At 41.6% G+C, this 22,046-nt stretch overlaps 1 protein-coding gene across 1 annotated transcript in view; it reads left to right on the top strand.

Moving 5' to 3' along the window:
- LOC134227759 (uncharacterized) overlaps nt 1-22,046 on the top strand; it is a 64,239-nt gene that overhangs the window by 17,698 nt on the left and 24,495 nt on the right. Inside the window, exon 2 of the mRNA XM_062709436.1 lies at nt 15,590-15,771. The gene's annotated coding sequence lies outside the window, so the exon portion shown is untranslated. The remainder of the gene's footprint in view (nt 1-15,589; nt 15,772-22,046) is intronic.

Raw genomic sequence — 22,046 nt, 5'->3', positions numbered from 1 at the left:
GGCTGAGCTGGATTCGAATTGGGCTGGAATGATAAGCCATGAACGCACACAGTTGGGGTCGTACAAAGGCAATAACGCATTAGCGTTCGATTGGTGGGAAATATCCAGAGAGGTTCTTCGTTCGACGCCGTTCGCAGGGTATCGTGCTGGAACTGTTATGCTTTGGAATCCTTTTACGGTGTTATTTGATTTGGTGACGATCCGCATCGTCCAAATCAAGTCGAAATCCATTTGGGTTTTATTGGTTTACACGCCACAAATGGTCCTGAAAAATGGACTTGATTGTACCCCACAAAATTGAACCTTTTCTTCAGAGTGATGATGGAGCTTACATTTGCGCCGCTCGGAAATAGGGGCAATTTGCTGCGGACATCTGGTTTCGATTGCCGTTTAATGTCATGGAAAACGGCACAAATTCTCGTCAAAACTGGTTCTTTCGCTTTTTGTAATGTGGCTCTGGATGAAGTTGTTTTGCACAAAAAAAGCTTCTGTAGGTAGTGATTTTACTTCTCTGTTGCTAATGGAAACGATAGACTAATAATTACCATTTGTGGCTAACCTCCTTCTTCTTCCTACTTGGAATCTTAAGTTTTATCAATCGCTAGAAGTGAAACCGTATGTTTACCTTTCTAAACATCCCGATTACACAATCACAGATAATATGCAATCGTTTTGATAGCGTTATTAAACCATACTGACTGAATAAATGATAGAATAATCGAATAATGTCGCACAACACTATGCTATTCCTTTCTTAAAAAGACCGGTTGGACAATTGATCTTCTCGTCAGCAGCACACTAGTTCTTCAATTAGAACACCAATTGTGTTTACCTCACTTCGATATAGAGATCACCATCGGACGCAGAAGCTCGTCGTCGTCATCAGCTGCAGAACACCGCTCTGCCCCGTTCCGTGTCTCTTGCTCCAGCTCCACAATGTGATTCCGTCCGACCGACGTGACCGGCAATGAATTGCAAGCGCAAAGCAAAGCACCCAAACACACATGCTACTTGCCGCCGAGCGAACCCCGTTTTTCGAGCGGTCATCTGCTTCTCTAAGCGCACAATGCGCTTAGGCATGAAGGGGTACACTTTTGACACACTTCATCGGTCGCTTCACAGTGGGAGATCGCGCTCTCGCAGTATCTCTTCCTCTCGCTGACATCGGTCGTTGAGAGTCGAAATAGTCAGATGTGTCGCTCGATCTGCGCCTCCGTCGCGGAGTCGTGATGATGCAGCATCCCGTTATGCCCCAAAATGTCAGTCAGCAGCGCCGCAATTGGCGATTGCTATCACCTCCAACGGTCGGTCCATTCGCCAAGCCAATGAAGAAACGCGGGACAGGAAGCGCGCGGTGGCTCGGGTCTTCTGGAAGCACCGTTAAAAACGTGACAAAAACCGGCGAGAAAGCGCACTTATCGACGATGACGACGCCGCCCGTGACGATGGTCAATGTTGCTGTTGAGCCATCCATCGATTCGCATCGGGAGCCAATATTGGCCCCTTTGTGCTGTCCGTTCGGTTGTCCATCTACCGACCACACGACCGATCGACCGACCGTTGTTGTTGTTGTTGCTCGTTGACGACGAACGAATGGTGACGAAGCCGGCAGATCTCTCCAAAAGCCATTTAATTAGTGTTTATTTTTGATCGCACGTTTGATATGGTGATCGCAGTCGTTGCTGTCGCAGTAATCCAACTTTTGGAATGGTACGACAACCCATTCCAAAAATGGGGAAACGTTCGATTGATCACCTCTTGGAATTTGAAGAGCTTTTCTCGGGTTTAGTTTTTTTTTGGTGCTTCTTAGGTGGTACGAATTCTTCAATCTTAAGCTTCCACCTATGTTCCCCTTGTAGAAAACTAGAAAAATCTCACCAGATCACAGGTTCATAACTGTTCTTAGCAGAACTTATTAAGAATTTCAATACTGTTTTGAAAAATTTTGTCTTAGCACATCCACATGCGGCAGAAAGTAGAAATACGAAAAGAGACGAGGTTTCCGTCAGTCTTTTGCTTTCGGATCGGATGTCCACCATATTTTGGGCCCGATAAGGTTCCGTTATACTTAACAGTATCTGCTTTATTAGTGCGGTTTGACTTGCATGGATGTTCTTTTCTTTCTCTCTCCGACGCGGTTTGAGTTTGGTTGCGGATCATCTACTCGTTTTTGGGTTTGCCCCGCGATTACTGTTTATAGTACAAATTGTCCGACCCATGTGATTTTTGGAAAATATGTGTAGGATGGTCTTTTAATCACGAAAGTGGTCAGAAAATATGGGCTAACTTTTGAAGATTTGCGTTCGTGAAGTCATAAACTAACAAGCTCACGGTGTATTTTTAGTCACGGATTCGGGAAGAACAGTCACGTTTTCTGGAACATTCTGGAAATGTGACTGGTGTTCACGAATCTATGACTTAAATCACGGTGTATTTTTGCTGGTTCACGATTTCAAGATCCCTTTTTTATTGCGTGTACGATTTTTAGACGTATGACAATGTAGATGAGTAGATGCCTTCACTTCTAAAAATGTACTCAACAACAAAATTCACAAATCACAATACACAATGCATCAAAATAGTGCAATTTACGAGTTGGTCTCCAGTCCTCACTCTTCAATTCAATCAAGACTTCACTGAGACTCATCACCGTAGATCAAGGACAAACCTCACAAAATCCAAATTTAAAAATACTCGCGTTTTCAAAGCCACACTACTCAATACGAAAGCAACGCACAACTGTAATTTTTATTATTTCACGCATGCTCCAAAATGAAGCACAACTGAAATAATAAAAATGACATAATATAAATATAATATAATAAAAATGACCATTTGGTGGGGTGCTTGCTCGCGTCCGCACCCGTTAATTGTCCGATGAGAAAGGAGGCCCAGCCATGGCCTGCTGTTGGCTGATCGAACGTCATGAAATCTTTCGTTATACGGGAGATGCTTGCATCTGTCAACTAAACACTCACAGCATTTGATCTGCCTATTTTGGAACATATATTTTACCCTCACAGACCAGATCACGGTATACAGAATCAAGAAGGCTAAACTCAATCGTATAGCGTTGGCTTACTTTGTCCCAAGCTGCGATAGCAGTGACGTCAATTGTTTACAGTGAAAACTGGTGTTTACGTACGTGTCGATAGTGCCTTGTTTTTGTATGCCGTGTCCAGATTTTCCTCGGGCATATCCGGGAAACCTTATGCATTACATATGTACAAAGCCATAGAGTAGATTCCCGGCGCTCTTGGCGAAGTCTTACCAAGCGCCCCTTCTTACCAAGGAAAAAATGTGCAAAGTGTCGTGTCCGGAGGAGACGGCTGCATCCGAATCAGCCATCTCCAGCTGCTGCTCGATCCGCAGCAGCTCGGAAGCACTACTACTTCCCGCGAAACACATCACAAAACTAACACTGATCTCAAATCATCAACTGATCTCGGAATGCAGTCATGAATAGAGCTTACCAGGCTATAGAACTTCAATCTTGCATCAAAATGAGCACAAAAATCACCAACAGCATTGTACGCAACTCTTTCCTTACTTGTTCTCACTTTTTGTTTACATTTTCTAACACTGATCTCAAATCATCAACTGATCTCGGAATGCAGTCATGGATAGAGCTTACCAGGCTCTAGAACATCAATCTTGCATCAAAATCAGACAAAAGTCATTAACAAAATTCTACGCAACTCTTTTCTTTACTTTATCTCACTCTTTGTTTACATTATTCTCACTCTTTGTTTACATTTTCTAATACTGAACTCAAGTCATCCACTGATCTCGGAATGCAGTCATGGATAGAGCTTACTAGGCTCTAGAACATCAATCTTGCATCAAAATCAGACAAAAGTTACGCAACTCTTTGCTTACATGTTCTACATAAATACCCTCTCGGGGGAATGATTGTTTTCTTCATCAAATATACCCTCTCGGGGGAATGATTGTTTACTCTATCAGGGATACCCTCTCGGGGGAATGATTGTTTACCCTATCAGGGATACCCTGCCGGGGGAATGATTGTTTTCTTCATCAAATATACTTTCTCGGGGGAATGATTGTTTACCCTATCAGTGATACCATCTCGGGAGAATGACTGTTCACTCCGTTGAATATACCCTCTCGGGGGAATGATTCTTTACCCTATCAGGGATTACCTCTCGGAAAACTGTCTAGTCTACATTACTAATATACCACACTATGTTATATGTGTAAAATCGATGCAATCAACAAATTTAATAAGTGCGAACTAAAATATTCTTCATACGATATACACATAATAAAAATAATGTACCACGACTAAAGCCCCAAACGTAATACAACGGAACGGCGACGGAAACGGAAAATTTGACAGTTAGCCCATATATTTTCTGTCAAATTTGCCGTTTCCGTCGCCGTTCCGTTGTATTGCGTTTGGGGCTTAATAGACGTTTACCAGAAAAAAATATTTAAGTTACTTAGGTCCTTTTGAAAAGTTAAGCGAGATTTCTTTAATGGCACACATTCTATTTTTGCAAACATTTTCTTCAGTGTCACTAATTTCACGAACGAAAACTTTCAAAATTTTTCTTTTTCCGTGCACTTCTTTTCAACCAAAACAAGCACACGCGATTTCCGATTTTTTTTTCCACGCTTTACCGTGACCGAGCTTGTCATTTCGGGAGCGCCACTAATCACAATGTACCGACTTGGCCATTGTCGTGTCCGGAGGAGACGGCTGCATCCGAATCAGCCGTCTCCAGCTGCTGCTCGATCCGCAGCAGCTCGGAAGCACTACTACTTCCCGCGAAATACATCACAAAACTGAAATCTGACTTCGTTCAGCTGTCACTCTCGCATCTGGTACTCATGACTAACGTATATGCCCTCTTATTCAATTCAATCTATATATTTGATTATATCCATCTCAATCCCTACACAAAGTTCTACATTCCAATAACATTTTGAATTTCACCTAAAAATAAGATTGAGAAAGAACTGGATGCTTGTGGAATATGCTTCGAATACTGAGCAGTATTCTGCGGCATGTCTTTGAATTGTTATGAAATTTTGTAATATGTTTTAAAAAACATTTACTAAACATGTAAGGAACTTTGCAGAGACGTGAGCATTTTTGGATCTTCATATGGAATCTATAGAAACGTCAAAATGGGCTGAAGATCATTAAAATTGCTGAAAATTCTTTACTTATGTTTCCTTTCAGCTCATACTGTTTATAACGGCTATTTATTCACTTAGTTTAAATAACTGACGTTCTTTACTTTATGGATAATGGGGATTTGAAAATCATGACAAATCATTTAAAAATTACAGATGATTGTGACAAGAAAATCACCCTTTGAAGTGGATCGGACGAGAGCAGAGGCACTATCGGATTGCGGATCAAAAAAATCCAACTTTAGAATGAATCTGTCAGTGATTTGATGGCACTGCTATTCTTCGTCGGGTCAATGAAATCCATATTTGAAGTTGTCGGAATGGCTAACAAAAGGGTCACAGCAATGCATGCTGTTTGTATTGCCTCTTCCACGCAAGAAACGTGTCGCGTACTCTCCCAAAAATTCTACAACGTATTTACCAACGAAACTGAAAGTGATAACCAAGCTACCCTCGCTGCTAGCAACGTGCTTTGCGTTGGACAAACGCTTGTTACATTCGATGTGGACGCGGATGCCATTTCCAAGGATGCGTCCCAACTGAAATCATCGAACAATCCCGGTCCAGGTAGGATTCCAGCATCATAAAAACATATCTCCTGCTAGCTAATGCCGTTCCAGCGCTTATTTCGTTCGTTTTTATCCAGCGGCACATTTCCATCCTGCTGGAAATACGCCCACATGCTTCCCGTACACCAAAAATCATAAGGGTTGTGTACAAGACACGACCGCCCGACGTAAACTACGTAAAACAGTTTGGTGAAATGAGAATCTAGTGCCAGTGCAAGAATACATATTTGCAGCAGCTATCTACAATACGCGCTCGTTATTCTGCTACGAACGGCAACGTAATTCGGCTACGACGTCGTACTTTGAACAAATTCGTCTCGCCTCAATCTTCCTATGTTTAAAATGGTGTCCATGAGAAGAATCGATTAATTCCCAATAATACATATTTCGAATCACTAACGACCACACGACCCACGCCATAGGCTGGAATAACAAAACCAAATAAGAATCTTGGAAGAATTAAACTTGACTGCCACTGAAGCAATCCATGCGAATACATATTTGTAGCATCTCCCTCCGACGCGCGCTCGTGGTTCTGCTACGGACGCCAGGCAACTTTATGGCGTCTCCAAGCGGTTAATTTGCACTTTGAAAAAAGTTCGCCTCGCCTCAATCTTCCTTTGCATAGAATGAGAAGAACCGATTTTTCCAATTATACCATATGTATTTGGAATAAAATTTGCTCAGCAACTCCGCCGATGCTTAGAGATGTCGTAAAATCTCGATTAATCGATTAGTAACTAATCGATTACTCTCGATTCTTGACGATTATTGAATCGATTCATCGTTGAGTAGTAATCGAATCAAAATTAATCGATTATCATAACGATGAATCGATTAATTGAAGTAATCGAAATCTAATAGTTGTCGTAAAATCCCGATTAATCGATTACTCTCGATTGTTGTCGATTATTGAATCGATTAATCGTTGGGAAGTAATCGATTTAAAAATTTATCGATTATCACAACAAATAATCTATTAATCGAAGTAATCGATTAATTTGCGACATCTCTACCGATGCTGGGACCGCTCTCCGCGATATTTCAAATGAAATGCCACGCGCGCGGGGTAGAGCAGTTTTCTTATAATCAATAAAGATGGCCCATTAGTCCCGCCTCTTTGTTATCCGGTATGACTGCAAATATTGTGTACCCGTCACACACTTACTAAAGGGGCGTGACTACAGGTTTAACTTTATTGATTACAAGAAACCAGCTCTTCCACGCGCGCGAGCCATTTCGTTCGAGATGTCGCGAAAAGCAGATCGTAGTCCCACCATCGGCTTCGGCGGAGCTGCTACCGGAAATTTCATCGATGGTGTGGTTCATGCGGTCGTTCGCGCTCAGATTAAATTTTCTTGTCTGAAGTACTAATGATTGGCTACCATCAGAGAAAGTAGCTCTTAAGTCACAACTTGAGGCGAGATGAATTTTGTTCAAAGTAAAACTTAATTGCTTGGTGATGGCAGATTGTTTTCCATCGGTAGCAGAATCACAAGCGCGCGTTATAATCGTAAGACGCTGCCGATAATTATTCGCGTGAATAGCAGTAACAGTCAAGTGAAATTTCCCTCAAGATTATAATTCTAGTAGGTAGCCTGCTACTTGTTTAAGGTTTTATTTCCGCCCATGCAAATACATATTTGCAGCTTCTTCTTCTGAAGCGCGCTCGGACCGGCAGTAATGCTATGATTCCGCTACCGATACCAAACAATTATGCTTTGTTCTATGAAAAAAGTTCGTCTTATATCAGCTTTCTCAATCACTTGTCAATTACTGAATCATTGTTCAAAATTAAATCCACAGCAAGAAGAGTAGTTAAGTACTAGATAAACATCATATAATTGAGCTCAGAATCACGCTAGAATATTTCACTGAAGAGCGTTTGCACTATAGACAAATTATTTCAACTTAACCTTCCTCCCAAACATAATGGTGGTTCTGAAAAGATCCGATTCATTCCCAATTATGTGCCTCACCAACAACAACTACTGGACTGCACGACAGCCATCTGATGATTCGGCTCTACGCACGCCGTTAATTGCCAGATCCAAAAATGCTGCTTGTAACACGGATGTAAAGATGTACTGCTCTTCATCCGCACCACCACAGCCGTTGTCGCTAGGACCGCTTCTGGACGCCTTGGTCCGCTTTCCATGAAATCCAGAATGAAAATGACGCGCGCACGCGAAACACGGGGCTTTTATGCATAGAAAAACGAAGCAGTGGATCAAAAGGCCCGTACCTTACTGCAATCTGATGTCCGTGTTGGGGATTTATGAACGGGATTGATTATTCTGAATTTTTAACCCGGTTTGGAAAGAAATAACATTTTCAATAGTTTGCCGTTGATAATGAATAGTTTTAATACAATTAGCAAATTGGTGGAAAGTTTACAAATCTATTAATAAGAAAATCTCGAAAATCCGTAGAAAGATAAAGTCGCTATTACCGTTTGAAATCTTACATGATTTCGTGACGGTCCCCAATTTGGAAATTTTCATTTTGCACCCTGTATCCGAGGCTTCCCTTAGACGTAGTTAATGTCAAAATGCGCGAACAAAAAACACGTTCGTACGTGCTGCTGTCTCGAACTGGAATGGACAACGCGCGCGCGGGAGAGCAGTTTTCTTATATTCAATAAAGATGGCTCATTAGTCCCGCCTCTTTGTTGTCCGATATGACTGCAAATATTCTGTAACCGTCACACACTCACCAAAGGGCGTGGCTACAGGTTCAACTTTATTGATTACAAGGAAGGAGCTCTTCAGCGCGCGAGCTATTTAGTTCGAGATGTCGCGGAGAGTAGACCGTGGTACCACCTTCGGCATCGGCGGAGCTCCTACTATTGTCGGGGTTTTTGTTGACCAAATTTTATGAAATTTGGCCACAATATTCTTTGCTATGTTATGATATGATATTTGATATGAAGTACTAACGATCGGCTACCATCAATGAAAGTGGCTCTAAAGGTGACTCAGGGAGGCACGTGTTATTTTTCCTATCTTCTGTTTTTTTTAACATTGTCACCTCGTAATTTTGGAGTGGCGTATTTCGGTTTTCAGTTGTTTGATGTAACTGTAAATGTATCAGCATGTAGATTGCGAGTTAGCACGCGCCGGTGATACTTTTTCTAAATCATATTTGTTGTAAAAAAAAAATTAAGCATTAATGATAATCAATAGAATTGGCAAATTGCTGAAGGGTTTCCGAATCGATTGATAAGCAAATGTCGAAAATAAGTTAAAGACGCTATTAGCGTTTGAAATCTATCCTAATTTTTGTGACAGTCTCGAATTTGGAAATTTCCGTTTTAAACCCTGTATCTGAGTCTTCCCATTAGACGAAGTTTACGTCAAAAAATCTGTAGCAAACATCAATACTGACGCCATACAATGTTTTCAGTCATAATGCGAATCAATTTTTTGCATGGTCTCCTTCCGATACTTGCTTGGGATTCAACTACCGACGTTAGCATTGCGCTTTGAATAAAGTTCATCTCGGAACCGATTTCTTCTTCAATCAACAGGAAAATACAAAATTAGTCTCGCGGGAAAATTTCATGTTGTGCCGACAACATCCAAATCGTTGCAAACGCCACGTTAGTGAATAAATTGCTGTAGCAATCTTCCGATGACAGCCTATGCTCGGACTGGCACTAATGCTATGATTCCGCTACCGATGCCAAACAATTATGCTTTGTTCTATTCAGAAAGTTCGTCCAATATCAACATTCTCAATCACTAAAATCATACAACTCCGAATTACGCTAGAAAATTTCACCGAAGAATTTTCCAGTTCCTAACGGTTGCACTTTATGAAAATTATTTCAACTTAACCTTCCTCCCAAATATAATGATGGTCCTGAAAAGAACCGATTAATTGCCACTTATGTGCAGCCACTGGGCTGCGCGACCGCCATCCGATGATTCGGCTCAACGAACGCCGTCGATTGCCAGATCCGCCGAAGATGGGACACGGATGAAAATGATGTGCTGCTGCTTCCACAACCGCCACCACCACCGACCGAAAAAATTTCATCCGCACCACCACACCGCTGCCCTGGTCCGTTCTCCGTGACATCCAGAATGAAAATGACGCGCGCACGCGAAACACGGGGCTTTATATACACAGGGAAAACGAAGCAGTGGATCAAAAGGCCCGTACCTTACTGCAATCTGATGTCCGTGTTGGGGATTTATGAACGGAATTGAATTTTTCACCCGATTTGGATAGAAATAGCATTTTCAATAGTCTAACGTTGATAATCAATAGTATCAATAGAATTGGGAAATTGGTGGAGAGTTTCCGAATCGATTGATAAGAAAATGTCTAAAATTCATCGATAAATAAAGACGCTATTAGCATTTGAAATCTCTTCTAATTTCGTGACGGTCTCGAATTTGGAAATTTTGGATTTACACCCTGTATCTGAGTCTTCCCCTTAGACGTAGTTTACGTCAAAAGCCAGTAACTGTGACGTAAACAATTACCGGGGCATCACATCGCTGAGTGCGTTGTCGAAGATCTTCGAGCTGATTATCATGGAACCGCGTTGCTCTCGCATTGCGAGCAACACCTCTCCTCAGTTCAGATCACGGTTTTACTGCTGGACGTTCAACGATCACCAACCTGTTGTGCCTGACATCGTTTATCACTGATAGCATGATTGAACGAGCTCAGACAGATGTCATTTACACCGACCTCGGCAGATTCGGCATTTGCGTCATTGCCTTCTTCGCTGGTTTCGATCGTTACTGTCCGACCGACGACAATTGATGGTGGCGGTTGGAGACTTTAGTTCTGATTGCTTCTATGCAACATCCGGTGTACCACAAGGAAGTCATCTAGGTCCACTGATTTTACTACTCTACTTCAACGACCTTGAAATCTTCCTTTTGATCCACGCAATCGTCGACTGCCACTATCTACAGGAGCAGCTAGATCTCTTTGCCAGTTGGTGCCTGTTAAACCGCCTGACACTGAATCCCATCAAGTGTTCCGCCATAACCTTTTCAAGAAATCGATCACATTCGCCTACAGCCTGCATGGTACGACAATCGGGCACGTGAATCAAGTGAAGGATCTGGGAGTTATTTTAGACTCGCAATTAACATTCAAGCAGCATGTCTCGTATACCATTAAAAAAGCTTCAAAGACGCTAGGATTTATTTTCAGAACAGCGAAAAAATTTACCGATGTCTATTGTCTGAAGTCCCTGTACTTTGTGCTCGTTCGCTCTACACTGGAGTATTGTGCAGCAGTTTGGAGCCCGGCATACTACAATGGCTCTGAAAGATTAGAATCCGTCCTTCGTTTCGCGCTTCGGAAGCTTCCTTGGAGGAATTGCCAGTTGCCGAGCTACGAGAGCAGATGTCGTTTAATAGATCTCGAGCTGCTCCTCACCAGAAGAGATACAGCAGGAGCAATGACGATTGCTGATACGAAGCTGCCGCTACGACGTACTAATTATGGCCTGCAAGGAGGAGTTTGTGGCTTACAACGGATCTTCAATAGAGTGGCTTCCTTGTTCGACTCCAACAGCATACGTGATATGCTTCGTCAACAGTTTTCGTCATTCTTTTCTCACAGTAGTTCGTGATACTATGAAGCGTTCACAAATTCGTGAACTAACAAGATCACTTTATATTTTGAGCTACGGTTTCGGGAATAGCAGTCATGATTTCTGGAATGTTTTGAAAAACGCAGTGCTGCCGAGTCCGTGGCGTATTTTGCTGGTTCACGAATTCGGGAACACTTTTCTTGCGTGTGAAGTTGCGGCCAAACAATCAATCCTGTATTTGATGGCAGCGTCGTCTTCTAGATTTAGATTTTTTCAATTTTTCCGATATTTTTTTTCTTTTTATTTATACAAACAAAGCTGATCCAAAGACGAATCGGTTGGTGATCAAATCTTGCAAATCGGTCAACCCGTTCGTGAGTTGTAATGCCTCAAAGGAAAAGCAAACTCATCTTTATATATAGAAGAAAGAAAGAAGAAGATAGAAGAAGAAAGGATAAGAAGGAGATGAAGAAGAAGTAGTAGAAGAAGAAGAAGATCTACACCGTCCAATAATGGAAATAATCCGATCCACAATTTCAACGACTTCTCTTGGCTCATTGTAATCGGAAGTCTCAGAGAAACTACTCAAAATATTCTCACCATTGACTTTTGGACTTTGTGGTCGGTTTGTTATTAATTGGCTCTGTAACTGATAAAATTGTTCTGATTTTCATACCGAAATTCTTCATATCGGCGCCTCTCTGAGGGCTGGCATCCTTGGCGGGGGCCAACCGCACGCTACGGCGCTGCAAATGTAGTTTGAAATCGTGTCAAATCGTTTCCAAAGAGATTTTAACAGAAACAAATATTTAACTAAAAATATATTAATTTTAAAAATATCTTTCAAATAAGAAATGTTTTATAATCTAGACCTCGTTGCCATGTGGTTAGCGGTGCCAATTCTCTGACCGTATTGTGTAGTATGAGGTCCAGTCGTGCAAACTCTTCACCAAGCGAAACTTACGTAAATGTTCAGTCTGAACAACTATTTGCCGAAAACGCAGAAGAATTGTCTTTTCAGTCTTCGGATGTTTCGACGCTTTCGCATTTTGTAGATTTTAAGATCTTTTCAGATTTGAAACTTGTTAGAATATCTTTAGTTTTGTTTTGATACCGTTTAGCACACAAATCTTTGATTTTCTCACGCCTAACCAGCGCGGATGGCAGATTTTAATACAGTATTGAATTAAAATCTTGCGAAGTCTGTATGGACATTTGGCATATCAATTTTAGAAGATTTTCTTACATTGATTGAATTAAAATCGAACTATTCTGTCTTAGTTTAATATTATATAACACGGGGATGGTGTCTTCATCACAGTATTTTTCCCCTGATGAAGACATCATCCCCGTGTCGAAACGTCGGACAAATATACATTTTGTTTCAATCTTCGAGACTGCGTAGCCGTTCTTAAAATCGAATACAGAATAATTTGTTTCGTTTTTTCGTACATGTTGCTTAGACCCTCCAGATTATTCAAATGCCCAAGATCCCCAAGATCTTCGCGTTACCTAGAGTCTGACGAATCAATTCAACATTTGTTGATCTTTCAGAATCAGAATGCTTAGATTTTCCCGCATAATACGGAACGTCTGGCCGCTTTACCATAGATGGCCGGACGAGTAAGAGGGAACTCTAGTATTTATTGTTTCTTTGTGAGGGGGTTCCCTTATCTCCTAACAGGTTATGGGCCCAGGAACGGCTTCGGATCTATATCTTTGTGTCGGGGTTATTGGCAGCATAAGTCGCGTGCCGCAGTCAGTGGGATCATGGATTGGTCACAACAGCGCCGGACGGGGTGCATCGAAAGGTCGTAACTTGTAAATAGACTGGAAGATGGAAGCTGGATAGGAAGAAGCAGTAGTACAGGGAAGTAGAGTAGAGGAAGTTCAGATTCTTCGTGAGTGAGTTCCCTTATCTTCAACATATAAAAAAGGGAAGGTTGTGCCGAGACGAATTTTATGCCGATGGTAGAAATTTGCAGTCGATAGCAGCGCAAACGATCGCCGAAGAGAGACGTTGCAAAAAAAATTTTCGCATGGATGGCGTCCATAGCGTTGAAGCTGCAAATCGTCGAGTGGCTGTCGTTGGCGTCAGTAGCAATGAAGTGAACTTTTCTCTCGAGATTCGTATGTTGGTTTTGTTGTTTTTTTAGATAGGGTTATCCCCGAGATATGGCTTGAGATAGAGACCAGCAAAAGTGATGTTTGGCAGAGAACCTGGAAGAGGATATCGACCCCACACTCGCTGGATGTGTGCAATCGAGGTCGCGTGCGGTCGGTATGTAGGGCGATTGGCGATTGGCGGCCAAAGAACGAACGACCTCAAATATGACATTTTACATTACATTCGGTTTTACTCCGGACAACGTGGAGTGCACTACCATCATACATTAGGAAAGGCGCATTGGAAATAAATCAATCCCTGTTCGAACCACCATTGTACAAAGAGAACGCCTCATGACTGTAATTCAATCGCAACGATGGCATCGTCAGCGGTCACAACAGCTTCGGATCAGTTCCAGTAAACATATTCAGAATTTGATAGTAAATAATTACACATTTACACTTAATTCTATTGTATTAAACAAAGAAATTACAGTGTGGGCTATTTATAATCCATATAAGAATATTCTGCTTTCGGGGCTTCCGGATAGCATCAAAAAAGCTTACACAATCAGTAAGTACGAAATCTTTTTTTGCGGAATCTTCAAATTTGCGTTTGAGACTAATCAAGAACACGGGGCTTGCTGAGTGCTCTGCTATGCGGATCTCAGAAAAAATCTAAAATTACTGAACCTTCTACTTCGCACAATGCCCTAACCTTCCAACAGGCAATGAAATTCCATCCCACCTCGTCTAACACTCGTCAAACTGTTGCTCACAGCCTTCATCGGAAAACTGTACCGTTCACGGTCACGGTTTTGAGTTACCTCCGCTCGCCAGAACCTGTTGCCCAGCGAACAAAGCAATCTCCCAAAGGTATCGAGTTTCCTCCGAGCATTGTGTACCGATGGCAAAAGCTGTAGCCCACAAGCTGTGCAGTAATCTCAGACCTCTCAGACCATGCAACGAGCCTTCCCATGCAATCTCGATCGTTGACGGACGGTTCAGTCCGCCGAGAAGCACCGGAGCGGAACGATAATTGTGCGACAAGCACAGAAGGACGAAAAGGTTCCTCCGTTGCGAACCCCCGAAACCAAAATAACAGGTTTCATTCACGAAATAATAGGGTTGCGTCAGCGGGCGAGAGGACGAGATAGCTCGTCGAACCGTCGTCAACCATATTTCGCATAAGTTCTGCGCGGCTGTCAACGACGGACGCTGGCTGTTGAGCGCACCGAGGTTCGTCTTCGCTCGGACGAAGTGGTTCTGACAAGTTTTTTTTTCCTTCTTTTCGACAGGATTTTGGCGCTTAATAACAGCAATTACCGAAATGGTTGCTGCCACTTTCGGGTACGTGGAATTGCAGCCGCTGCACCAACCAGCAGGATATAGCGCGCCATGAGGTTGGGAAATTAAGTTTGACATTGAACCTGATCGCGAACAAAGAAAGTTGTCAAACTGCGCAGGGCTACCAGCTTTCCCAAAAGAAAACAGATTTTTTTTTTGGTTTCACATCACATATTGTGATCAGTTGATACTCGACCAAGACGAACTTTTCGGTCGCGGTCGGTAGAAAACGAGCAATTTCCGTTGTTTTATCGCAGTTAGGCTTGTCTTAATTTGTGGTGGTCAAATTATTGACAGCGGAAACACTTACGTCGATTGCTCCCGTGGTGTGAACATTTGTTTCGCGATCAAAATTATGAAAGACAAAAATATTTCCCGAAACCCAGGAAGAGGTGACACATTTTTGGTTTATTTTTTCTCCGAATCGTTCAGTTGATAGCAGATGCTCTTAAATTGTTCCCCATCGTTCTCGTTTTCACACTCCGACTAATTTTTAGTTTTTTTCTCGCGCGACCGGAAACAAATTTAAATTTATTAGTGCGAATTCCGGGTAATTGCTGGAGAGTGCTGGTATTTTGTTTGTTTCATTTTCGACTCTGCCCCAGTTTGCTCCCTATCAATCTACGCATCGGTACGGACAGGGGCAACATTGTGACATTTGAAAACTAATATTGCACTTGTCCCGGCCTATGCGTGGAGTTGGCATTCAGCGTTACTCGTGAACTGGGAAACAGAGTTCGGACAATATTCACCAATTGAATATACCGCATTTTGATATCATTGTCTGAATCGATCAATCAGGACTAATAAATTTCTCTTTATTCTCCCGTTTCATTTCCAGATTTTGCCTATTTCTTCACATCGCCTCAAATCTATCGCTACGCCAAGACTGAGCAACAGAGAGATCTTCGAAAGCAACAGCCTACTTGATTTACATTTCACAATTAATCATATGCCTACTACGTTAAGCTTAGCATCCGGTGACAGAAATAATCGCACCACAAAACATATTTGCAACAAGAGGTAAGCTTTCGTTTCTACGTTTTAACTTAGTCGCTAGGAAATATGATAAGTTTCATAAGTTTGAATACACTACAACGAAATACATATGACTCGAGAGGGCAAAATTCGGGTTATTGTTAGAAGCGAAGGATATCAAATGACGGTAATATGTTGGCGTAAATCAAGTGTCACTAATTTGAAATGACAGGAGATCGAGGTGATCTACCGATGAGGAGCATAGGAAGAAGCAGTTTTTTGCGACTCTTCTCAGAAATTTAGGCGGATGTATTTGCGGTTGCTAATGGCAATATGGAATGGACAGGAATGAAGCCATATCTGTCTCTCATGCTGGATGGTGTTTCATTTTTTGGAGCGATCGGGCAGGTTTGAGTCTTATCAGTAATAGGGCTGGGGGCTATTAGCAGATTTAAAGAATAAAATTGCCCACGACTCGTGCAATTTTTTGATAATTATTATTGCTTTATTTGCGTTTAAAGTGCATCTTAGAGAAAGGCGAGTTTTTATCGAACAATTCGGCTGTTTGTTTCTTTCTATTCTTAAGCAAAACATTTTCTTAGTTTTCAAAAAATGGAAAAGCACTCCACTAAGCTACATTTGATATTGCCTACACGGTATAAAACCAAGATAATAAGGTAATGAAGAAAATTTTACATCATAAACTATCAACCCAGCAGCATCGTTCGTCGCATAGTTTTGCACTTAATAAAGCCCCAGGGCTAAACATCAACAAAACGGTGCGAAATGATCAGCATAGCCGACACGCAACATAGCCCCCAACCCTTTCCTGCCTAGCCCGGGACAGTTAGCTCAGATTCCATTCCGTGGCGTTGTAATCTCATGAGCGAGCGGCAAGTGCCAGAGCTGAAGAATTATTAATGCTTGAGAAAGTTAACACCGCCGTCGCCGTTGTTGACTCGTGCCCTCGCTCGGTACATAACTAAGTAGGCGTGAATCGAGCGGCTGACCTATGCGGTCTAATTCTATTGTCACACACAGCAGTGCCGTCGCAGTGTTAGAAGATGATAAATACTGTAAGGTAAGGGCAATAAAATTAGCAGCGAAGAAATGTTTACACCCCCCTGTGCTTTTCATCATACCCTACTTAGATCGTTCGCACAGGTAGCGGCAACGGCTGGGAAAAGAACTTACATTTAACAAAAAATTAGACTGTGTTTGGCGAGATTGCATTTTATTGTGCATCAGCTCCTACATAATCATAAAATCTTTATTTGTGCGCTAAAAATCGTAAATATAACTACCACGATGATAATTCTTTGATATCAGTTGGCGCCCAATATACGCAATTAAACGTTTCTTCTACATACTGCGTTACTATCTCAGCAATAAGATTCATCCCATGAAGATTAAATTATTTCCCCACCTAACTCTACTCATCGGTCTCGTCGTGAGCCCTGATCCTTTGTCGCACATACCTCTCCTAGTGCCGCTTTGTTTAACAAACGTTCGGTATTTCAGAGCCTGTGCCCACATCATGTATCAGAATTTATCAATCTCGGCCCCGGTTGGAAAGGTTCGCAAGTTCAACGAGCCAACAAGTACAACCTATTAATTAGCGTGTCTAGCCCCGCGAAGGAATGGCGTTGGCGGTATAGTTCGGTTCCAATATTCGAAGGCATGCATCGGTAAAGCGTTCCCATTGCTTATGTTGGGAGAAAGACTTTCGAAAAAAGTTTATACGGATCGTCCCCGCACATAGCAACGGGATGGTAGAGAAAAAAAAACTGTCGAAGACGACGAAAACGACGAGAAAAATGTCGCCCACACATGATTCCGATTACACACGGCCGACGCCGGGGTAGATTTATGCCGGGCCGGGTGAGTAATAAATATATACCGGTGATACACCACCTTAATATGTTTACCGGGATTTCAGCAATTGTCGTAACTTTTGCCTAGATTCGCATAGTAAACATTTTTTGCCGAGATTTCTGTCATTACTGAAACTCAGCAAAAAATTGACTGAAAATCGGCTAGCAAGCGACATTTTTGGCAGGAATATCAGTTTTTGCTTTGCTGAATAGACGGCCATCAGGATTTTGCCGAGTTACAGAAATAAAAGCTGGTTGTGCAGCTTATCAAAAGCAACTCTCCGGAGTCCGGGCATCTTAATATTGCCAAGAGTTTAACTTGTATTGACATTAGTAAATGGGACCATTTACCATTATGATCGAATAGGGATTCTTAGTGTCAACGATAAATAATCTATTTACAAAGTCTGGAGCTCTTTTGCAGTTAGATTACTCCACCTGATGACGAAATTATTCCCGAGCAGGCGGTCATCACACAGAGCTTGTCATACCACCTGACTAGTAGGTCTTCTTCTTCTTCTTCTTCTTCTTCTTCTTCTTCTTCTTCTTCTTCTTCTTCTTATTGGCATTACATCCATACACTGAGACAGAGCCGCCTCGCAGCTTAGTGTTCATTGAGCACTTCCACAGTTATTAACTGCGAGGTTCCTAAGCCAAGTTACCATTTTTGCATTCGTATATCATGAGGCTAACACGATGATACTTTTATGCCCAGGGAAGTCGAGACAATTTCCAATCCGAAAATTGCCTAGACCGGCACCGGGAGTCGAACCCAGCCACCCTCAGCATGGTCTTGCTTTGTAGCCGCGCGTTTTACCGCACGGCTAAGGAGGGCCCGGGACTAGTAGGTCTAATCACCTTGAATTTATGAATCTGTTGGTGTCTTGCATTGTTGTTCTTCCGGGCAACTTTGTTTGTTTTGACATTCAGCAAAAAGTTTTGATAATCTCTACGATTAGAGAGTACTTACATGAATTTCCTGAGGAATTTGTGAATTTCTCTGGAACTTCATTTACAAACTTCTCTACGAGTTGCTCCGGAAATTTCCTCTGAAAGTAGTTTAAAGAGTTTCTCCACAACTCCAAGGAATTCTTTAGAAAATTATTCAGTTATTTCTTTTAAGATTACTCGTTTTGCAATGCCCCCAGAGATGCTTCAGAGATCTCTTGAGTAAAGCATGCAGAATTTCCTTACGAAACGTATTCAGGGACATTTTAAGGAGTAACACCCCAGATGAATTTGAGTCATAAAAAAATCGAAATGTCAATTTGAGAACAATTTTTTTACGAACAGATCGTAAGTTTCGAGTGGAAGAAGGATTTTCAGTTATAATTCGTTAAAAAACGACAAAGATATATTTTTTTCCCGTTGGTATTCATTATTTTGAATCTCCTGTGTTAGATTATGGCGTGATTAGCGTGAAAAAGGCTTTGCCTTTTGTATATTTGGTTTTTGGATTTTTTTGACGGAATTTTGTTTTTTTTTTTCAAGGGTCCCCCTTTGGGAACAAAAACCTAAATTTTTTTTTTTCACTTATAATGCGGTTTCCCGACTAGGACTCTTCACTTAAAAAATGTAACGTTCCTTAATTTGACTGGGTTTACGTAAATTGCCAATATTGTCAATCAATGTTTCTGAACTGTTTAATGTTCAACAAACATACATTTGAGTTTAATACCATGTCAACATTGTGTCCTGTTGTTGTTTTTGTTAATTTATTGTTTAGATTCTGCTTTATAAATGGTTAAAATATTTTTTCTGAACATTATTTTTGTTATTTTTTTGCGTTTAGCAGATGTCTTATTTAAGGTATCGAAAAAGTCAACATCGTTTTTTTTCAAAAATGGCTCCATCAATGTTTACATATTTTGTGCATAACACAAAAAAAAAATCTTTGGTAAAATTAAAAGAAACATTGGTGAATTTAAGAAAAAGCGAAAGTGAATTTCAGTAGAAAGTTCAGCACTGTCGGATTAACGATCGCAAATGTTTATGCCGCATCTTGAGCCCCGTTCCACACATCGTAGAACCGGATAATTTGCCTTCGGTCTTGCCGAATGATTTTCCTTCGGTCTAGCCGGATGATTTTCCTCCGGTCTTGCCGGATGATTTGCCTTCGGTCTTGTCGGATGATTTGCCTTCGGTCTTGCCGGATGATTTTCCTTCGGTCTTGTCGGATGATTTGCCTTCGGTCTTGCCGGATGATTTTCCTTCGGTCTTGCCGGATGATTTGCCTTCGGTCTTGCCGGATGATTTTCCTACGGTCATGTCGAATGATTTGTCTTCGGTCTAGCCGGATGATTTTCCTTCGGTCTTGCCGGATGATTGGCCTTCGGTCTAGCCGGATGATTTGCCATCGGTCTAGCCGGATGATTTTCCTTCGGTCTAGCCGGATGATTTTCATACGGTCATGTCGGATGATTTGCCTTCGGTCTAGCCGGATGATTTGCCTTCGGTCTAGCCGGATGATTTTCCTTCGGTCTTGCCGGATGATTTGCCTTCGGTCTTGCCGGATGATTTGCCTTCGGTCTTGCCGGCTGATTTTCCACAATCCATTTTCCAGCGGTCATCCCGACGCGCTTTGTGATTTTCCAAACCACAATCCATTTACCAGTGGTCGTCCCGACGCGTTTTGTGATTTTCAAACCATAATTCATTTTCCAGCGGACGTTCCGAAGCGCTTTGTGATTTTCCAAACCACAATCCATTTTCCAGCGGTCTCTTAGACGCGCTTTGTTGCAATACAAACCACCTTGCTTGTGGTTCCTTTCAAACCATTAAATACTGAACACTTGAATTCAACTCACGTTTTGAAATCAGCGTCAGGATCTTGGTCAGGATACAAAACACAACATGGCAGGATGGCTAAAATGTGTGGCTTTAAGGTCACTCCTGACGGAATCCAAGTTTAAAAGTGCGCGCGTTTTCGGGAGCACACCACTCGATACGGAAGCAACACATAACTGTCATTTTTATTATTTCACGCATGCTGCGACGCAGCAAAGCTAAATCAACAAAATGACAGTTGTGCGCCGGTTCAATGCCCCCGAAAACGCGAGCACTTTGGAACTTGGATTCCGTCAGGAGTGACCTTAAATGGCTGGAGCAAAATCCGATGACAGCAGCTCTCCGTCGGTGTGTGTGCACGCCACGGAGATCTGACAAGAAGAGGCCGAGTCATGGCTTGCTACTCACCGATCGACACGCTGATGGATACTTACTCAAACCCCACAGTGCCCTATCTACTCTAATTTTCTTCTCTAGCAGCTATGAAAGCATGAAAGTGTTTTATTGCTTTGGAAGAAATCTTCAAGCTGTTATGGTAAACAAAGACCTCCAAAATATTTTGAATGCTGCATTTCTAATACAAGAGTGTTCAACAAGCAATTTTTTCTTTAGGCCGATACAAATATTTAATCACTATTTTGTCCACCCCCTCGGATTTTTTTTTTGCCAAAAAATTATAATTTAAGGGGGCAACAAAATACAATTCGGATAATTTTGAGGATTTTCAAAACAGTTTTTTTGATTTTTCCATTTTAATATTTATTTTTTATTATCGTCCCTTTGACTTTTCGGAGACTAGTAGGACAAAATGTTAATTAAATATTTGTAAGGGCTTTACTTTAAAAATGTTTTTCTTTCAATTTTTTTTTCATACAGTTTTCTAATCATATTGCAAGTTCGTGTTTCAATAGCTTTAAAACCTCTGTCTTTATGTATATTTCGTATCCATATATTTCTGAAATACTTGACGCAAATTGAGTTTCTGGTCACATGAATTTATCTCGGACTATGTTCGCGGTCCCCCGGAACTGGTTTGGCTGCAATTTTCACAATACTGTCGATGCTTTCATAGCAAGTAATGAACGCTTTGCTGAATTTGAAAAGATACTATAGTTGCCATTAAAAGCCTGTTTTCATAAATTTCCGCAAAGCTCGGAAAATAATATTTGCTTTGTGTCAATTTTTCAAAAAAATCCAGCCAAAAAGAGAAGTTATTTGTACCGGTTTGATTTATGATATGCTTGTCCCGGGATTTTCGAGATTTCAAAAAACATTTCCCGAGATTCGGGAAATCCCGAAATTTTGTCCCGGGACGTCCCAGGATGGTCTTCCTACCCCATATCGATGAAATCACAGAAATGCCGACTTCAAATCTAAAAAGAAAGGAACACCGTCTTCGATCAGAGGTCGCAGAGAATGAATTCTTAACACCTAGCATTAGACAACGGACGGGACATTTATACAAATCCCAGTGGACTAGTGGAGAATTATTCGCTTTTACGAAAAGTTTTCTCCTTACTAGGACGGGAATCGAACCCACGCTTCACAGCAGGCAGATGCGCATAGACGACTGTCGCTGCTATCGACACGGCACGAAGCTCACAAACCAAAACAAAACATGTTTGCTGTCATTGGAAGTTGTGTGAAGGCTGTTCTTTA

The sequence above is a fragment of the Armigeres subalbatus genome, chromosome 3, assembly GCF_024139115.2.
Source record: "Armigeres subalbatus isolate Guangzhou_Male chromosome 3, GZ_Asu_2, whole genome shotgun sequence".
Lineage (NCBI taxonomy): Eukaryota > Metazoa > Arthropoda > Insecta > Diptera > Culicidae > Armigeres > Armigeres subalbatus.
The sequence above is the reverse complement of the archived record's forward strand: the minus strand, read 5'-3'. Positions and strand labels throughout refer to the sequence as shown.